Below are 14964 nucleotides of genomic sequence, written 5' to 3' on the forward strand. Positions count from 1 at the left end.
GCATGTAGAAGACTTCCAGCCTTGAACACTACCCACAAGGCATTATGTTTGGGCAAAATGCTTGGTGATATGTTAGAATGTGGACATTTGTGCTGAGGTTAACATCCCCTTAGGAGAATACAAATCATCAAAAAGCTCAGATCAGATAACTTAGAATGATTGAAGTCATGCTGCATTTTTGAAATAGAGACCTGTGACTATTAAAAATAGATAGCATGGATTAATTCCAAAGATTTATTCTCAGTTATACCATAGAGTCATTTGCATTCCATCCATTTCTCTAGTAAATTAGCCACTGATAATCATAATTATGACCCTTAGGTACAATAAGACAATGAAATGCCTCCTGAATTATTAAAAAGTGTTAATTTATGTCTACTCTATATGCAGTTTTTGAGTATTTTACTGCATTTCCACTCACTGAAAATTGGTTACCTGTACATATGATAGATACATAAGATTAAATTTTACTCAGAGTAATATTTCATTAGGAGAAATTCCTATTCCTAGTGTTGAGCAAATGTGGTTATGTTATATACACATTTCCTCTAGATTTCTGTTTGATATACATGATCTTGACTGACTTGCTTGTTAGCTTTAGGTAATTACTTAAGAAAAATAATGCCAAGCATCTGCCTGATAATTTGTTATGAGCCAACATTGTCACATACATTAATTTATTTATTATATGAGCCCCCAAAGGCATTATTACCTTATTTTATAAAATAAGCCTCAGGAAGCATAAGTGGTTTGCTCAAAGCCACATAGCTAATAAGTGGCAAAGAGGAGACACAGGTCCATCTGTCCAAGTCAAGAACTTTTTCCATCAAGGTGCAGCCATGTTGGAAACTAGTCTCCTAGCATTTATGTCAGGGCGTTTCAGCAAGCCTTGGGCCTCTCCACATGTAGGCCCACCTGGCAGTGTTTCTTTTTAGAGCTTGTCCAAGCAGGTAATATCAACCAACAAGCCAGAGATTCAGAAAACTTGTAATCCTGATTATCTGTGCAAAGGGATAATGTTTCCCGTAATACATTGTATTCCATCAACTTGGAGAGAGGTACACAGAATGCATCCTTTTGTAGAGACTGCTTTATTTATTCTACAAGCCAGACCATGATAGAGTAGGACTCTTTGTAATAGCCTTTTACCATAGGTAAGAATGGTAAGCTTTGAAAAAAAATACAGGTATAGACATTCTCCATTTACCTTGGATACAAAACAAGTTTTCTGCCTTTGTCTGATAAAAAGAACAGGCAGTGCCCACTCTAAAAAGGCAATGTGAAATAAGAGAGAACTCTGAATGGGCTTAATAATCACCTCCTGCTTTTTAAAAAAATTCTAATCAGAAATCTGTTTTTAAACAAGCTGCCCTAATGTGAATAAGTGACATAGCAAAGTCATTACCTTGAACATGCTCCTATGAAAAGCAGCAAAAGAAGGTGAGGGCCGTCTTTGAGGAAGACAGACCTTTCCCATTAATATTAAATAATTATTTGTAAGAAACAAATGATGTCTGAAGGTAGGGCTGATCTAGAGAAATTGGAAACATTAGAGCAGGTTTCAACTTTTTCATGAGATATTACTGATACTGAATGTAAATTTCCAACCAGAATAAAGCTGATAACAAAGCAATACTACATTCATTCATTCTGGAATATTAAAGAGAGATGGCTTCTGTATATATTAACCCACTTATAATTATTTCTGACATGTTGAGTGTACTGGGGACAGAGAGAATAGAGGGTGATTGGGAGAAACGAATTTTTAATGGGATGTCAGTCTTCAAAGATTTGAATGAGTCGTCCCAGAAATGATCATTCTTTAAGTATGACATAGCCACTTAATAAACGAACAGAGAAAATATTGAAAGGAATTCTGTCAACATTCTGGAATGACTGTAATTTTGCACAATCAAGCAAAATGACAAGATCAAGCTTGATGTCATGCTATATGACTTGTAATTCTGTGAAATTATAAAACTTATGAACAAAAGGGAATGAGAAATGTGTAGCATTGACGTGGGAGCAGCAGGGAGATGAGGAGCCTGAGATTCCAGTTCTGTCCCCTCTGACCTTGCTGATATGCAAATTGTTTCATTATGTAAAAAATAGCAGGGGTGAAACAATCAAGGTTTCCTAAGAAAAGAATTTCCAGTTTCACCACAGAAAAGATAAGTTTTGCATTTGGAACATCTGAGAGCATCTAAAGTGTTGTCTCATTAAAATTTATGATCATCAGAATTAATTCACATTCATTTCTTTAAGAATCAAATCACCTGGGTTAGATTTGTGTGTGGAATCATAAGAAAAGGATAATGAGAAATGACAGCAGGTCTACGGAGTAGCCAACGAGAGACACTGGGTAGATGTGACCTTTTTTAAACTTTCCATTTGATATTTGGAGATTATTTGTTAGACTTCATATATAATATGAAATAAGGAGTATCCTTTCTAAAACTTAAAAGATCTAAATGTCTTTAAAAGAGACCTAAACATGCAGCAAAAAGAAAAATGAAACTGCCACAAGAAAATAATAATTTTGTAGTTTGTTCAGAAAATCTGAAAAACACATTTGATGGACCTCGAGCAGCTGGGGTGGAGGGAGTGGGGCATTGAGTAGCAGCAGAAACAGCTGCAGCTAATAATGTTTGTTGAAGATACTGGAGATAACGCTGTGACTGACACTGTGCTTAACATAGAAAGTCTGAACATCAGATAACTTCCCCACATAGTTACTGCAACAGTCCATTCCCTTTGCTAGGGAAGCCTCATTCTCTCCAGTGAAACCAGGTTGCCTTGTTTAGCTCCTCACAGTCTTTGTTCTTCACATCCCCCTGGTTGTCTGTGCCAATAATTCACGGTTGAGGTTGCTGACATCTCTTGCCAGTAGAAGTCGTGTGTGTCTTTCCCTGTGTTTCCATTTTCCTTCTAATCAGTTAATTGCTGTGAAGAATTTATTTCTTCTCTAACACTTCAACTGTCTCCTTTTACCCCCACTGGTTCTAATTCTAAAACTGCTGCTCACTCTGTGAGACTTTCAGCAGAAGGCTGTCTCTGGGACATGCCGTCCCCATCTAGAGACCTGGAGACTGATGATTGCTGAGATCCCATTTCAGAATGAGAGTTTTCTGGCCAGGCGCAGTGGCTCACACCTGTAATCCAGCACTTTGGGAGGCTGAAGCGGGTGGATCACCTGAGGTCAGGAGTTTGAGATCAGCCTGGCCAACATGGTGAAACCCCATCTCTATTAAAAATACAAAAATTAGCTGGTGGTGCATGCCTGTGATCCCAGCTACTCAGAAGGCTGAGGCAGGAGAATCACTTGAACCTGGGAGGCACAGGTTGCAGCGAGGAACCTAGGTGGGGCAGTTAGGATTCACATTGAGACACATTGATTGTGCCTTGTTTTCAGTCCACTCTCTTTGTCCCTGATGAGGCTACATACCAACCTCTTTATTCAAAACTTTAATTCTTGATCAAGCCACTATCTATATACATCAAAACTTTCTTTCTTTGAGGATTGCCAAAGAATATCTGGTCCCTGAGGTACTGGGAAACAAGGCAAAGGTGTCTCTCTTCACTGCTAGCTCCTTGGGGACCAGCAAGCAGCTCTCTAGTTCCATGGTGGCCAAACTGGAAAAAGGCAGTTCAGTGCATCCTGGGAATATCCAGGCGAAAGTGTGAGATTTACCTAGAAGAGCTTCTGGGCCTCTGGGGTTTTCACACTGTCTCTGATGAAGGTGTCCATTTTAGAACTCAAGCAAAAAGGTTTCAATCCGTTCCGTTTTCTTTGTATAAATTTACCCAATACCTCCACGCAAGTGGGCACTCAGTAATTAATTTTCTCCCAGTCGTTGCGTTACACTTTCTTTGGGATGGAAATTTCTATTTTATGCTCCAGAGTAGCCATGTCTAACTCACCCATGTCTAACTGACCTCAAAGAGTTGGGACTTAAACATCAGCCTAAGCACTCAGATTATTGAGAAGTATGCATAGAAAATGGACAAACTTAAGATATGGACAATTCTACTGATGTTTAATTGCACAATTGTTAAAATTGCATCACTGCCATCAAGGTCAATTTGACTTAAGTAACTCTACTTAGAAATATGAATTATGATATAAAAACAATTAAGCAAGCAATATTTTATGTTATTTAAAACGTTGCTGTATAGGAGAAGCTACTTTTAGGCCAGGCACAATGGCTCACACCTATAATTCCAGCGCTTTGGGAAGCTGAGGTGGGAAGATCACTTGAGCTCAGGAGTTTGAGAGCAGCCTGGGCAACATAGCGAGACCTCATTTCTACTAAAAATACAAAAAATTAGCCGGGCATGGTGGCATGCACCTGTAGTCCCAGCTGCTTAGGAGGCTGAGGCAGGAGGACCACTTGAGCCCAGGAGGTAAAGGCTGCAGTGAGTTGTGATCATGCCACTGTACTCCAGCCTGGATGACATAGAGAGGCCTGTCTCAAGAAAAAAAAGAAAAAAAAAGACTACTTTTAGCTTGTTAGGTGATAACACTGTGAACTCCAATGACTTTTTAGGTGGTCTGTCACAATCTGTAATTTGTCTATGTTCTTGAAAATAGGGGGAATAAAAATTATTTGTGAAAATATGTCTCAGTGAATTTTTAAAGTCAAATTGTCTCTGTGATGAAAGGATTTCCTGTGAGAACAACCAATTTTTCTTAAATCTGTGTTAATACTTTAACACTACAATGTCAAATTTTAATTTTTAATGCTTAGTTGTAGCTGAAGGCTAGTCTATATAAACTAAATATAATAATAACAATAGCTCATATTTATCAAATGCTTGCTATGTGTCATGCACTGGGGTAAGCATTTTATATGGATTACTTTATTTAATCTTCACAATACTAAACTATAGTACTATTTTCATTCCCATTTTAGATAACAGAACTAAGTCATGGAGAAATAAAACAGCTTATCTAACCTGGAATAAGTAACATCAGGGTTTGACCTCAGTAGACCTGATCCCATGAGGTTACGTTTAGGTACAAGCTCTACTCTTAGACCCAATTTAATCATTTTTATTCTTACAGTTCTTTTCTTATGTGACATTTTTCACATTTACAAACATCTTAAAATGTAAGTGTTGAAAGGTGTAAAGGTGTAAAAATACTGAATGAGATTTAGAAGAATGAATGAGTGAGAAATAGAAGAATGAGCCTGGTGGACGGACAGAGTAGTTTACAGAGTAAAGTCCTAGTTCCAGGCATGTTAATTCCACTCATATAGGAAGGAAAGAGCCAATGTAAAAACACCACCTTTTAATTTAAATCTGTATGCATAATGATATGCCAGTTTCATCACTGTGGCTAGGCCAAACACGGCATCATCTAAGAAAGTACAGACGCTGGAGCCAGACTGAGCAGATTCAAATCCATCTCTACCATTTACTAACTATGTGATCCAGGGCAAGTTACTTGCTGTCTCTGTAATCCCGTTTCCTCATCTGTTAAATTGGGCTAACAGCATCTGTCTTACAGGGTTGTTGGGGGATTAAATGAGTTTCTATACACAAAGCATTTAGGACAGTACCTGGCCCATAGTCAAGTACCATAAGGATGTTTGCTATTTCATTATCATTACCAGCACCAGCACCACCACCAGCACCACCACCACCACCACCATCATCATTATCATCAATATGTGACTAAAACATGTTTGGCAACAATTATATTTATATTTGTATTTAGACATTCTCAGGGCTTTCATATAGAAAAAGAAGATATAAAATTCAACTGATCTTAGATGAACTTTGCTAAACAAGGCAATTAGAGCAACTAGATTTCTTTTATTTTATAATTTGAGTGACACTTTAAAAAATTGATCAGCCAGATGTTGTCATGACTCCATCTGAGGTTGGAAGTTTGCACCCAGCAAAAGGGGATTTGATGTATAAATTGCATGACTATCAAACTGAAACAGAGTGACTGAATACTTATCTTGAAAATCTGAAGTTGGGATTGGCAAAAAAAGAAAAGTAATGAGCTACTCCCATTTGCAAAGTCCAAGTGATTATGGAAAATGGGTTTGCATTTGGCCTAATTAATTTATTTTGGGGTGATATTGATAGAAGTAAGTGTACCTCATGGATAACAGTTCTGATAGATTTCCACACAGTTAAACCTTTGCTTCTGCTTTCTTCAATGAATCAAAATCCATGCACTCTGAAGCCCTCTGACAGCATTCACAGGGGTGAAACAGGCTTCATTCCTCCAATGCAATTTGGTCCAACTCTGCAGCTCACCTGTGGGGAAGGCTGGCAAAATTCCAAAGGTGATTAGTGTCGTTTCTATTATTTCACAGGGTGGAGTGTGTTTGGATGGATGGAAGGGAAAGCCTATAATTTCATGGCTGTTAGTAGAACATTTCTGCTAAACCACTTTTTATCTAAAATGTTCAAGATGAGTCGAGGGCCGGGCGCGGTGGCTCAAGCCTGTAATCCCAGCACTTTGGGAGGCCGAGATGGGCGGATCACGAGGTCAGGAGATCGAGACCATCCTGGCTAACACGGTGAAACCCCGTCTCTACTAAAAACTACCAAAAAAAAAAAAAAAAAAAAAAAAAAAAAAAAACTAGCTGGGCGACGTGGCGGCGCCTGTAGTCCCAGCTACCCGGGAGGCTGAGGCAGGAGAATGGCGTGAACCCGGGAGGCGGAGCTTGCAGTGAGCTGAGATCCGGCCACAGCACTCCAGCCTGGGTGACAGAGCGAGACTCCGTCTCAAAAAAAAAAAAAAAAAAGGTGAGTCGAGGGCACGGTATTGTCACCAGAATCGAATGCACCCATAGATGTTACTAAATCTTAACTGATCAAGTCATAAAAATGTAAATATTTCTTCCAAAACGTTGATTACCTTTTAACCCATTTGTGTGTGTGTGTGTGTGTGTGTGTGTGATCAAAATCATCTTTTAAATTATTTAAACTCTGCACATTTCTCTGTTAATATAAGATTAGCATTGCGAGATTAACCTGGACCAGTTAGGAAAAGGTATTGAAATTGCATTTTAAAATTGTGCCACCAGTGTCTTGTTTAGGAAGAATGACTTGGGTAAAACCAAATGTTGAGTTATCAAGTATTTCAGTACCCATATTCATCATCTGCTGTAAGTGTAAGCATCTTCTCATTCTTATAGATTCTTTGAATTACATTCTAAATGACTACCATGTCAATAGATTAGAACAACAATTATGTCATGCTCTTTTGTTGTCATGGGTCATTTTCATCAAATGTTCAGTAATTTCATTGCAGTGTGTAATTAGGTGAAGAAACTCCACCCGAGCGTCCATGGGTCAGCTATGTGGACTCTAGCTGCCAAAGGCGCTTCTCCTTCTGAACAGAGCGCTTTGCTCAGCCAGTGTAGACATGGCCTGATAAACAATGGAACTTCTCCCTTGAGAACTGGAGTTTGGATTGATCTAATTCTTTAACTCAAAAATGTGCACAGGTTTGATGAGTGGTTAAAATGCCTGCCTTTTAGTGAAAAGAGAGCTTAAATTGACAGTACTGTGAAGAATTCTATAATTTATAATGAACTCAAAAGGCAGTAGCATTCACTGTTGCAAAAGCTAATCAAGGGACTATCAAATCAAAGTTTTCACATGAGTTTAAATATCTGTGGCAGGGAGGTTGTTTGTGCAGATTTTTTATCTGTCAGGTCTTAACACTAAACCTGCCAGAGTGCAACAGGGTCCTGTCACTTTTAACCAAGATGTCACATATATTGTGGGAAACACGCTGCTCTGCATTTTTTCTAGGATTTTACTGGGAAAAGCAAATGTAAAATAAAGTTTTTTGTTGTTGTTGTTTGCTTGTTTTTTTTTTTTTTTAACACTGCATTTTTATTTTGCAGATTCTCAGGATGATGGAGTGAGTGATGGAATAGGTTGCCAACTGTAGTTACTCCACTCAGCACAGAATGGCTGCGGGGAAATACAATCAGACATGCCCAAAGAAGTCTGCTTAGGGTGAAACAAATACCTTTGAGGTTTAAATCAGGTGTGTAAAGAATATTGCAAACAAGATTCGTTTTTGGCTTTTTTTTTTTTTTTTTTTTACATTTGTGCTTGTCAAGAAAAGTAGAAAGGCTGATGCTTCTTGCCTGTTTTTCCAACTCTTTTAATGCTACAAAATACACCCCAAATTTAACCCATTTTCTCTCCTAGGATTTGATATACCCTATTTACTCCCTTGAAGGTCCTCTATCTCATCAAAACTTTAGATTTTAAAAGCATGATTGTAGATTTTTATATTCAAAAAGATTTTGATTTTGGAGATATCTTAAAATTGGAAATTGAACTCAGATAGGCTTTACCATTTGTCTATTTCCGTAGAAGAATAAATACTATTTACCGTATAGGAGTTAGCTGCCAGAAACCTAAGAAAGTTATGTTCAAATTATTTTTACAAATAGATGTTCACATCACCTTTAAACAGTTGTTAAATGGCTCAGAAAAATCAAGCAAAGTTAACATTTTTTAAAAAATACAAACCACATTTCTTTACAGGATGAGGTTGTACTTAATAATCTATGCTTAATTCATTCAGAAACTACACAATTTTTGTTGCTATATTTTGTTAGAAAGGAAGGAGAGACTGTTTCTACAGGTGTCATAGAAAAATCAATACTGAGCCAAGGATTATTGGATCCCATAGAACCATGGAGGCGTGGCAGTGACATTCTCCCAAAGGTGAGTAGGGGCATTGATTTCCCTTCCCATGCCTGCAGAAATATGACACAATGAACAGAGGCTAAATTTAGACAGGAAATAAGTCTGATTTGAAACTGTACTGTAAAAAAAAATAGTGATACTTTTTTCTAACAAATAAATGAGAAAATGTAAGTAGAATTTCAACATATGCATTTTTCTGATTTATTTTCTTAGATTCTTTTCTTTATCCTCTTGGATACTTTTGAAAAGTAAACCCCCCAAAATGGACTCCTTGACTGACATTTTATCTGTAATTCAGATCCTATGATTTCCACGTGGAATACTTGCATTATACGATATAAAAGAGTCTCTCTCTTAAACCTATAACCAAGAATGCAGCAACCCGTCAGTTTCTAAGAAAAATCATATTATCTGCATAATCGCAATCATACTTACAGATATGAGCCCATCACTAACCTTCCTTATTTAAGCTATGTATTTTTCTAGCTAATTTGTGCTATAATTTTTAGACACAAACTTGCTTGTTTACATATTTTACAGTTCCTTCTAGATTTCTTAAAGCTAAAGAACTATACATAACATATTGGTTGTTTGACTGCATTGCTTAGCATTCCATCCGTGCAGGCAGACGGTGTTCCTAGGTTTGGAAATATAAATCCCATGGGAAGTCAGCTGAAGAACATTTTATACATCCCTTATCCTGTTACGAGCCCTGTGCTGTTCTGTCTCTCTATAAGGTAAGAGATTTCTTGTGAGTTGCCTTCCAGAAGTAGAAAATGTTGTATGCTAATGGATGTTGCTTCAAAGTGGCTTCTGGAGCTCATATAGAAATTGTTTTATAAGCAAAAGAATAATTGGAACAGTTCAAGTTATGCACACACGCATGTTCATCTGTCCCCAGGTAGCATTTGGTTGTTCTATCCTGGGATCCACATTCTATAATATTGTCTTCCTCATGTGAAGTGAGATGGTAAATTGTTCATTTTTATAATGAATTTGAGCAGAGTAGAAGATTAAGGAAAATAATTTAGGCCTCAACGTAGAAAATTGACAAATTACCATCTTGCTTTGTCTGGGATAGATATACTTTGAGTTTTAGTAATTTGTGGGATCAAAAATGGATTATAAGAAGATTAAGCCGGGTGCGGTGACTCACACCTGTAATCCCAGCTACTTGGGAGGCTGAGGCGGGAGGACCCCTTGAGTCCAGGAGTTTGAGGCTGCAGTGAGCTATGATTGTGCCACTATACTCCAGCCTGGGTAGCAGAGACCACATCGCTATAAATAATATAACATTAAAAGATAGTTAAAATATAAAATGCTAGCACATTCACAGTAATATAGAAATCTTAGGGTTTTTTTTAGATTTTTGCTTTCTGCTGACCAGTCAAAAATTCTTACTTTTTTTTCTTATTCTGAACTTTCAGACTGGCTGAAACCACAACGGTTGTTTGCAATCTGCACTCTAACTTTGGATCACCTAGTTAATACTCTGACTCTGATTATTACCAAAGACAATATTCGCTAAAAGATATTCTCTATAAGAAGGATGCTTCTGCATTATTAATAACATCACAGGGAAAATGCAACATTTTGGATGTCACATCTGATAAGGTAAGATTTTATCATGTCTCATAAGATGTGATTTCCTATGATTGTACTTATGACTATCCCAGCCCCATGAAAGTTTTCATCTTTCCATTTGGTGTAGAAATCTATAATATAAAGCTTCATATACAGTTATTTAAACTGTGACCTAAAAGCCAGGCTATTGAATATATTTTGTTTATGTGTAAGTCACATTATTTTTACTGTTTTTTTCTATCCTTTGCATCTTAGAAAAATATGACTCAATACACCATACAGCATATTTAAATTAAAATATAAATTGTGTACATCATTATTCTTACGTGGGGGGGAAGGCTGGGAAAAGCATGCTAATCTGTAACCCTGCACAAAATTTGACTTTTGATGTGTGAATTCTTAAATGTACACAAACCAAAGACAATGGCATACATACTTTGACACGTTCTGAAGTTAAAAAAGGACATGAGGATTGTGTGATAAGTGGCAGCCTTGTGTCTACTATTGTAATAATATAATGTCTGCATGAGAAGAAAAAAAGTACAAAAAACAATGGCGAGATGATGGAGAAGCTGAACATAAGTAAAATTCCAGGTACCTGTTGATGCAATATAAGGATACTAAAATATCTAGCCCTCTATGTATGCTGTATATCCTGTAATCCATCAGAATGGAGGCACTGTCTTCAAGTCCAAAAATATCAGTGTGTTCAACACTGCTACCCTGTATGCTATATTAAAACCTCTCATAATATGTAAAAGATATATTATCCATGTTTGAGCAACATGATATAGCCATTCTCTTTTTGGGTTAAGCATATCTTATGATTTTCCTAAAATGTCACAAAGATAAGCATCTACTAGATAATTTGTGATTTGTAAATATCATGACTGTCTGAGGGGAAGTGGCAATTAATGGAAGCATAATTATCTTCAATGTGAAGAGGGTCTGGGATGCTGACTTTGGGGAACAGAGTGTCTTTGGCTCCTTAGCATTTTCTTGATTTGCTTTGTTGTCGTCCTTCTGGTTCTTTCTGGATCCATCTCTCTTTTGTTTCCATTTGAATCCTCTATTGTATTCCAGTTGGCAGCTAAAGAACAGAAACACAGCAATAAGACTGAGTGGCTACATTTTCCCAGTGCCACCAACTGGGAGTTAAGCTGACTAACATTTTGAAAGCCCAGCCCATTTCATTCACAGCAGGATGGCAGGTAAAAGCATTTCTGTATTAAAGTACACACTTTGTTTCTTCAGGTTCTTGGTCTAATTTCTCTTGTTTGCCAGTTGGGGAGAGAAATGAAAGTATGTTGGGGATGAAATGCCTGGGGTATTTAATCAAATGCCCAGCAACTCCTGATTATAGGATGCAAAAATTTCACTTTCGAGGATTAACTATGGTGGATTTTTTTCAACCCAAATGGGTGTACCCTTCTCTCCAGCATGTTATGGGGCTACTTTCTACCACTGCCAAAATAGAATGTAGTAGAAGAATTCCAAGTACTTTTAATAATAACTCCTGGGTTATTAAAAATTAAATATCTGGGGTAAAAAAAAAATCCCATTAAACGTACATTTTCGTGAAGTACCTCAAAACATTTTGTTTTACAAAGTTTTACATGTCATTATTTGCTCCTACTAGAACAAGAAATTGAGAATGGGTTTCACAGTGTTCTGTTAATTTGATTACTGTGTCCTAAGTGGTAAGTATAAACCTCCTTATGTATTTTGTGAAGCTCACTTAATCAAGCAAATATTAAAAAGCACATTATCATATCACTATGCTGATCCTTGACCTTTTGGCTTGTCACTGTCTTGTGTTGGATGTCTTTTTCTCATGTGCATGCGGATGAAGCTTGGGGACAGAAAGAGTGAGGAAAAGCATTAACCCTGTTCCCTGAATAGTAATTGGCTGTGGAATTGTCTTTTTGGAGGGGACTTCCCCTGGGAGCAGTGAAATTGGGATGAATATTATCAGTTTGCATTGACATTGAATGCATTTTTAAGGAAGCTTAGATCACTTTATGAGTCATCTTGGATGGGTGAATGCAATACACAGTTGCAGTAGGAAGACTAAAGTTCTGAGATGGGTCAGATGACAGTGATAATATCATAACTCATTTTATGAATGAATCAAAAAGTTCCTCAGCTAGTGCCCACATACTCATATATTGAAATAAATTTTACAAAGCCTCTTCTTTCCCTGGAGTCTGCACATGCGCCATCTTACCATGGAATATAAACCTGCTTTGCCTGGTTTTATATTCTATGACCATCCTGTAGATATTTCTTATCAGATTAGATCAACAGTTAACAGAGAGTACAGTGGAAAAGTAAAATAACATTTTCAAAGTTTTAGCAAGAAAAATATGAATAATTAAAGATGAAGGCATGTGCATGTTATGACTGTACCTAGGATCTTTTCAAGGGCTTGAGGTCCCTCTGTCTCAGTAATTAGACGAATTCTGTAGCCAGTTTGGCCTCAACCTGACAAAGATTTTCTATTTATAAATGTCCTTTGGGTCCATGAGGAATTTTGGACACTCATTTATTTTCTAAAGAGAGGTTCAAGATCAATAAGTTCAAAATATTTCAAAGTTGCCATGCATTTCTCTGTTTAAGTATAGCAGCACTGCCATGGATATCACCAAAATCATTCAGACACTGAACAGGGCAACTCCATGGCACTCTGGTACACTAAATTACCCCCTCGTTGTCTAATAATATGAGGCCTTTACATTTGTTTAGTGCTTTCTGGTTTTCAAAACCCTTTCCCAAGATAGTCATGAATGAGGATAAGATTTAGAGAGGTAGGGCACAAGGATGATTTTTTTTTTTTTTTTGCATTTCTTTTTCTAACTTGTTAAATGAAAAATGCTAGAGAATAAAATGTGTTTTGTTTTTTAATCAAAGAAACACATACAGTGTGAATTAGAGCATAATTGTCATGGTGAGGAGAAGGGAAAGGAGGCAGTCACCGTTCAGCTACTGTGGTTTGTAGGGGTCCACTATGCTATGTTAATAAGTTTACAGCTCAAAAGAAGGCTGTACCATTTCTCTCTAATGTAACATAAAGTTAACAGACCCCTTGAACAGATACGTCTTTAAATATGAAGATCATTGATCCATGGTTCAGGTCAAATACCTGCTCACACATATTTACTGAGCATACTGGTCCAAATTTTTCAACAAAGTAATAATACAAATAGAGGAGGGGAGAGAACAAGGACTCCTTGGGCCTAGGGGTGTTTCCCCAAGCAAGTTTCAAGCAAAACCATTTTTAATTGGAAGCTTTGTGATGTAGCTTAGAAATTCACTCTATTCTGTTATGATTATTTTACTGTTTTTAAAAGGTTTAATAATAAGGGGCTTTGGCTTCCTTGCTACAGGAATCTAGAATATTGATGTATGTATGAATGTGGGTAATATGAAAATATTACCACTCAAGTTTGATGCACAAATATGGTGGTTGAACCAGAATTGGACTGGTTCGTATTCCTACTCTACCACTTATTAGCTGTATAAACAGTGTCTAAACCCGCTTCTTCACCTACAAAATGAGGAAAGTAATCATACCCATTCCCAGAGTGGTTGTAAAGATTAAACAGGATAATGAATATAAAGCCTACGTTAAGAGGTTGATGAGTCTTAGCAATGATCTTTAATGTTGTTGTTATTTATTGCCTGTCTTTGCATGTATACACATATCCTCTATATACAATTTTTCTGTATTCATTATGATTCAAAAAATGTTGCCTAAAATTACCTAATAAAAATATTAAAGAAAACTGTGTCAGGCGATCATGGTAACTACAGAAACTGGGAAAAACGTGAAAAGGCAGTACCTTCCGTCAGCATTACCAGCCTTTCTTGAGAAGGTACACTCTCTCCTTATTTGCTCTGTCTGTTTTTCTCTACTGCTAAGACCTCCTTTCAATAAGGACCTGAAATTCATCCACACAAAGATCTAGATCTAGATGACTGAGAACATTTGAGGTGCTGCCCTTGTGAAGGTCACTGACCTCTTATTAAGGGTCAGATACTAAGTTGATGAGGTTTCAGGCATCGGTAGCAGCTGGAGACATTTGTTTGACAGTGTGATCTACCCCTTGCCTTCAGGAGCTCTCCTCAGAGTGGTAATGGTTAAGTGGGCCAACAGGTAAGGTTAGTTCTGCTGCTGAAGGTGCCTGCTGGGGCTCTCTATGGGGTTTGTCTGACATCCTCAAAGGCTGCCTCTGTCTCTAAGCCTAGGGCCATTTAGGAATGTCTGTCAGCTTTTACAATTTTTTTCTTCTTTTCTCCCATTTATATCTGTGGGTTTTGTATCTAGTTATACCTTAAACACAACTGTAATCCTTTGAACATTTTTTCCTAATATTCTTTATTTTTGGATATACATCAATTGTTTTTTTTTTTTTCTACCCACATCCCATCCATATTCTCATTCTTGGTTGTCCATTGTATTTCTTTCAGAGATCTGTATTCATAATTTAAAGTATTTCACATATCTGACTATTTTTCTGAGGTGTTCTCCTGAAATATTCTTTTTTAAAATGTAACTTGTTTCACCTGTATTTTCTGTACCCATGTTTTGGGATTTGAACGATCGCGTTAAAGTTTAAGGTATGCCTTCACTAGGAATGTGTGCTTAGAAAACCATTTAATTTCTCAGCTGAGTTTATC

The 14964-nt window shown here is 37.1% G+C and overlaps 1 long non-coding RNA gene across 1 annotated transcript in view; it reads left to right on the plus strand.

The window, feature by feature from the left end:
• The window catches only part of LOC115900000, a 66836-nt gene that overhangs the window by 19725 nt on the left and 32147 nt on the right, over positions 1 to 14964 (plus strand). Inside the window, exons 3-7 of the long non-coding RNA XR_004059668.1 lie at positions 7881 to 8026; positions 8614 to 8718; positions 9309 to 9437; positions 10128 to 10314; positions 11368 to 11495. This is a non-coding gene — a long non-coding RNA (uncharacterized LOC115900000). The remainder of the gene's footprint in view (positions 1 to 7880; positions 8027 to 8613; positions 8719 to 9308; positions 9438 to 10127; positions 10315 to 11367; positions 11496 to 14964) is intronic.

This window comes from Rhinopithecus roxellana, chromosome 10 (assembly GCF_007565055.1).
Source record: "Rhinopithecus roxellana isolate Shanxi Qingling chromosome 10, ASM756505v1, whole genome shotgun sequence".
NCBI classification, from domain to species: domain Eukaryota; kingdom Metazoa; phylum Chordata; class Mammalia; order Primates; family Cercopithecidae; genus Rhinopithecus; species Rhinopithecus roxellana.